Raw genomic sequence first — 6,003 nt, forward strand, 5'->3', positions numbered from 1 at the left:
AGAAGGAGCCAGACGGATATTTTGTTGGGCCGTCTCTGCCGTTACCGTCTGGCTACTGGGCGCTGTTGCCAAGCCACGGCTTCGGGAGCCACGTGTGGTGGCAGCTCTCATCAGGGGCGGCAGAGGACTTGCTTGCCCAGCGTGAAGTAGAAGAGCATTCGAGTCTCCTCTGGGCAGCATCTGGCTGAATGGGCTGGGCTGGGCAGGGCAGCAAGAGATCCAATTTCTGCTTGGATGGGAGACCACAAAGAAAGCCGAGGCTCGTAGCCAGACAGAAATGTTGAAAACAGCCTGGAAGAAGGGAACAGTCAACCTTTTTCCATGGGGTTGCCAAGAAAACTTTATGGCTGCGACTCTCCAGTCACCAGGCGTTGAACTTGATTGGAGGGAGTCTTTCCCTTTCTAAAAAAAACCAACTAAGGCCTTAGAGCAGTGTTTCTCAACCTTGCTGGCTGGCGAATTCTGGGAGTTGAAGTCCCCACATCTTCAAGCTGCCAAGGTTGAGAAACACTGCCTTAGAGAGCTACTGTGCCTTTAATTAATAATTCCTGTTTGCCGGTTTCATTGCTGAATTAAATGATGTTTCCATCCAGGCATGTTCATGGTTTCAGTGTTTCTCTCAATGCTGGCTGAACTGGTTCCTGTTCAAAGGGGCATTCTCTGCCCTCCACAGGGCAAAGGGGCGCTGCTTCGGCTGAGCTGGGTCCTGCCCTCCCTCTCCGCCCAGCCACCCCTTGCCAGCTTCTTGCAGCAGATGAGCCTTCAGCCGCTCTGGCTCACTCCCATCTCCGCCCTGGATCGTCTGGCAACAGGTCCAGACAGAGCATCGAGGGTGGAGGACGCGACCATTGCCAAGGCAACCGCATGCCAGGGGGAAGCTGGCAGGCGAGGCTTGGGCTGGAGGGCACAGTTGGTGAGGAGGGGGCAGGAAAAGGGAGCCGGTCCTGCCCCAGTTGCAGAGGGGGCCAGGCTGGGGAGAGGGTGGCAACCTCGGGAGGAAGCAGAGGCACTTTTTCTGGGGGCAGCAGCCGTGCCCTAACCAGGCATCCTGCCCACGCGTGAGACTACAACTCCCATCATCCTCCAGATGGGGATTATGGGAGTCAAGGCTCAACATCTCTGCAGATCACCTGGTTTGGAGAAAGCGGCTTTAAAGGGTCCTGGGAAGGCGCAGCCCCCATGCCTCGGCGGCCTCTTCTAAGGGGTTTTCAGGGTGTGGACAAACAGGCAGGATCTCAGCCGGAGGCTCTGCGTGGGCCTGCCTGTCGGCCTCCGGACTCAGCCTGAAGGAAACGGCCCCTGCAGGACATCCAAGTTGCGTGAGCGGGAAGAGCCTCGATCTGCACCAGGGGTGGAGGAACAGCTTCCTTATCCTCAGGGTTCAATTAGTCTCCTGGCCAGAACCCTGAGGACTAGCATCTTGGCTGTCAGAGATGGGGCTGATGCACCTGCAAAGTAGGGGGCTCAGTCCCTGGCCTCCCCAAGTAAGGCTGGAGAAACAAACGTGTGTGTGACCGACAGAGCAGGTCAGAATCCAGAGCAGGAGGGGCAGGTGGTCTGTCCCCCACAGGCATGTGTCTGCCTGGCGTGGGGAAATGGGGCCGGTCCTAAGTAGAGCCGGGGCAGAGAAAGGTCTCTTCTGGAGAAGGTCACCCCCTAGAATCATAGAACCTGCAGTTGGAAGGGACCGTGGAGGTCCTAGTCTCACCCCCTGCCCAGGGCAGAAATCATCTTAAATATTCCTGCCCCCACCCAGAAATTAAGTAATGGCTTCTCCTTCTTTGTCCTCATGGCCACACCATGCTTGGCAAGGAAGGCCCTGACATCTTCACCCAGCCCCCCTCCAAAAAATTCACCTCCTGCTCCACACCCGCACAGGGCCTCCGGAGGGGCAGACCTTGGCTGGGAGGGCGGGCAGGTGGGCAGTGCCCCTGTTGTGATCCAGCAATACTGATATTTGGACTTTGAGGGCCGATGAGAAAGGAGGAATGTTTGCCAAGAAAAAATAAGGCACCGGCTCTGCAGGGATGGTGAATTGGTGCAGGAACAGGGAAGGCGAGCTGGCAGCGCCCAGCAGAGCCCAGAGCGGGTGAGGACCCCGCCCGGAAACGTTACGGGTTGCAAGCCTGTGTCATTTTAATTGCACGATTCATTATCTGCTATTGAGTCACGTAGGTGAGTTGGGCAGCTACATAAATCAAATCAATCAATTCCTCCTGACACCCCTTCTTTTTGGACAGCAATCGATGGGTAAGTCAGAGCTGTGGGGGCTTGGGGAGAGAGGAGAAGCCGGTGAGTGCCACCCCTGCTGCCACCCCCTCCATCAACCCTCCTAATGCCCAGGACGACTCTGCACCTTTTTTCCATGCAAAGCCCTCAATGCCCTCAGCTGCGTGCCGAAAACCTTGCGTTTGGTAAGTGGCACTGCCTTGCTGTGATCCAAGCTTCCTAGAGCTGGCAGAGGCTACCTGTATCTATGCCGCGAGATCAAAATGGAGCCTCTGTGTTCTGGGGCAGTCTGCCCTGTAGCATCAGAGATGGGAACTATATTTCTTCTTTCAGGAAGGAGTTGGTCAGTTGCTTTGGACTCAGGACCTTACTGCCCTTAGGAAGGATAACGGCATTTTTAGGTAGGATAGTCAATGGAACCTGCATATGTGGAAGCAGTCTATCTCTGGTTTCCTAGTTGTGTATGTGGGTGGGGTGGGGGGTCTCTTCTGAAATAGTTTCCATGTTTTCCACTTGCTTCCGTCAACTTGCAGACTCAGGACTTTGGAATGAATGCCCAGTCAAGTCCCGGCTATGCAAACCGTGGTCTTTACCATCCCTTGGTGCCGTTCAACTAATTTTTCTAAAGCCGATTCGAGCAGATGTAAAAAGGCTGTTTGCCCGGCCCAGAGGTGAGACGGCGCTCCCAGTTTTCAGGCCGAATCTCCAGCTCTGCCTTTCCTGCAGCAAGGAGGGGTCACTCTAAGTGGCCTTCAAGGACCTCTCCCAGCGTGAGTGCCAGCCAGGAGCGGCTTCTGACAGTAACCATGGTTGGATCTAACGAGCTCCCCTATCATGTAGAAGGACATTGCTGAGAGGAGTTTTCACAGAAGGAAACCTTAGAGGTCACCCAGTCCAGCCCCCTGCTCAGGGCAGAATGCAGCCCCCATTTGAAGATCTTCAGGGAGAATCCACCGCTTCGTGTGGTTGACGGCTCAAGCAGACAGGACGTTTTCAGAACAGTTCAAGAATGTGGATTGATCTGATTTTTAGCAATGTGTTTCAGACAGTGGGAAAAAACGTGCTGTTATTAAAACCAAAACTGACTTGTAACCTGAGATCATTCTGTTTACAGACTGAAGAAAATGAAATGAAAAGAAAAAGAAAAAAATTAGCAAATGTTAACTGTGAGCACTTGTCCAAATAAAATTAGAATACATTAAGTACAATTAATTCTAAGCCCTGTGCAAACAAGCCATATATGCCATTCTTTCATCCCCCCAGTTTGGTCTTTGGGAAAGACCAGAGCAAAACACATCCGGCTTTGTAGTTCTCTGAACTGGGTTTTGGGAGGCAGATTGTCCTTGATCATGGAGGTTTAATTTAATGCTTGATTTCCTGATAATTCCCGGATTTGCCTTGTCCTCGGAAAACGACTGCTGTGGTCCCCATGTCGGGTTTATTTGGTGTAATGTAGGAACTCGGGCACAGAGTTGGAAAAGATCTCGAGCCCCCCCCCAGCAGGGCAGGATCCGAGGACGGGCCTGCTCCCCGCCCCGGACCGTCCCAGGCTCGGCGGGGGCCCCTCGCGCGCCCGGAGGCACCGCGCCGCTCAGGCCGCAGCGGCGCCTCTGCTGCAGCGCGCGGCTGGCAGGAACTCAGCGCGCGTCGCCTACGGAGCCCTGCGGAGGATCCGCCAATGGCCGGCCGAGCCGCCCTCGCCTTGGGCGGCCGCGCCAGTGCTGCAACAGGCAGGCGCTCCCCCCCGCCCCCGCCCCCGCCCCCGCCCCCGCCCCGCCGGCAGCCTGCTTTGCCGAGACCCGCGTCCCCCCTCCGTGCCCCGCCCACCCTTCAGCCGCTGGCCCGGTCACCTCCCGCGGCAGTGGATGCCACGGCTCCACCGGGGTGCCGCGGCTCTGTTCTTTGGGCTGCCGCCGGGGGGGGGCGGCGGGGGGGGCAGCCTTCCTTCTGCCAGCCTGTTTCTCCTGCTGAGAGGGAGCCCCGCGCGGGCTGCCGAGGGCGCCCGCCCTCCTCGGCCCCGGTCCCCGCTGGATGGCCTCCCCCCGCCCCTGCCCTGGATCCCGAGCGGCTGGCAACAGCTCGTCCCCAGACACGCCTGATTGGCTGGCCCCTCTGGCCTGGGCGGCCGTTGCCGTGGAGACCATCCTGCCGCATCCCTCGGACGCCGCTCCGGGCGGGAGAAGGGAGGCAGCGATGCCTGGGTTAGACAGGCAGCGCCCCCCCGCCGCCGCCAGTTTCAAAAGCCCTGCCCCCCCCCCGGACTGGCTGAGGGGTGGGAAAGAAGGGTCTCCGCCCAGGACGAGGCGGCCGTCTTGGGCTGCTGGCTCCTGGACCTCACACGTGTCTGCCCTCGCCTCTCGAAGCCAAAGACCGGGGGGGCGGGAGGTGCAGCGTTCCCGCCGACTCCTGACCCTTCTCTGGCGATCGATGCCAGGCCAGTCCCCAAAGAAGGGCTCCCCCCCTTCAACAGCCCCCCCGGGAAGCTGGCTTCCTCCAGGCCAGCCCTTGATCCGGCCCGGGGTCTGGGGGGCACCGGTTCCGGATCCTCGCCCAGGCTGGCAACGGGCGGGGACGGAACGGCGGCAGCGCGAGGTCAGCGGAAGCCCCACTTGGCCGGAGGGCTGCAGTCCCCGGCGCCTCTCGTCCTGCTGCTGGGCGATCCTACCCCGCCAGGGCTGCGCCGGTTCCCCATCGGATCTGGGGGCTGTTCAGGGGCTGGCGGTCGCCGTGGAAGCCCGCCTGGGCAGCCGCCCGCCCGCTGAGGTCTGGAAGGGCGGCTCCCTCGGCTCCCTCCCTCCCGCCAGGCAGGCTCCCCGGCTTCGCTCCCTGCCCCGCCTGGCTTCAGGGGCTGCTCCGGGGGCCGGGGGGGTGTGATCCTTCCTGGGGGCTCTCCTGTTCCCGAGACAGCTGGCCTGGTTGCTCCGGGGTCTGCGTGCTCACCGGGGATTGTTGCTAGCCTGGGGCCGAACTCGGGAGTGCCAGCTGTGCCCGGCCACCTAGGGCAGGGGGCTGAGGGAAGCCTCCCCCCGCCCCCCACCTGGGACAGCGACGCTCCCGGTCAGCCGCGAGGGGACACGGCCGGGGAAGAGCCGGGCCGAAGCGGGGGCGGGGGCGGGTCGGGGCGGGGCGGGATCCGGCCCGGGGCTCTCCTCCCGGCCCGCCGTTACTCGGCCACGAGGACCAGAGTCGGCCTCGGGGTCAGGGCCAGGGGGTCGTTTCAAGGCTGCCCGCCCGAAAGGCGCCCCAGCCGGAGCTGCGCTTCCCGGGCGGGCGAGGGGCCGCTGCGCTTCGCCGCAGCGAGCCTTTCCGCCCCGGCCGAGGCTGGGCCAGTGGGAGCGTCTCCCGCGGCCCGGACGGGGAGCAGGGGCGCCGCGAGGGCCACCGCGGCAGCGACCTTGCGACGCCCGGCCGTCCTGCGGGTCAGGCCCCGGAGCAAGGAGGCGCCGCGCAGCAGAAGCCGTTCCGGGTCGCGAGGCGGCGGCGGCCCGGCGCCCGCCGTGGCGTGGCGTGGCCCGGGCCAGGCGCCCGCCGGGACCCCGGAACCGGCCGCCGGGGGGCGCGGCGTGGCCGCTGCCCCGCTGCCCCCGGGCGACGGCTGGGCTGCCGCGGAGCTGCGGGCGCCGCAGAGCCGGGCGGATCCCGACCCCCCCCCGCCGTCCCGCCCCCTGCCCGGGCCGGGGCGCCGCGCCCCCTGGCAACGCTCGAGCCAATCGGCGGCGCCGGCTGGAATTCAAAAACGCGCCGCTGCCGGCCCGGATCAGCCCCGGTGGCTGC

This window comes from Python bivittatus, unplaced genomic scaffold (genome assembly GCF_059951505.1).
Source record: "Python bivittatus isolate LINGU-HERP-01145 unplaced genomic scaffold, Pbiv_v1 ctg000500_np1212, whole genome shotgun sequence".
NCBI lineage: Eukaryota > Metazoa > Chordata > Lepidosauria > Squamata > Pythonidae > Python > Python bivittatus.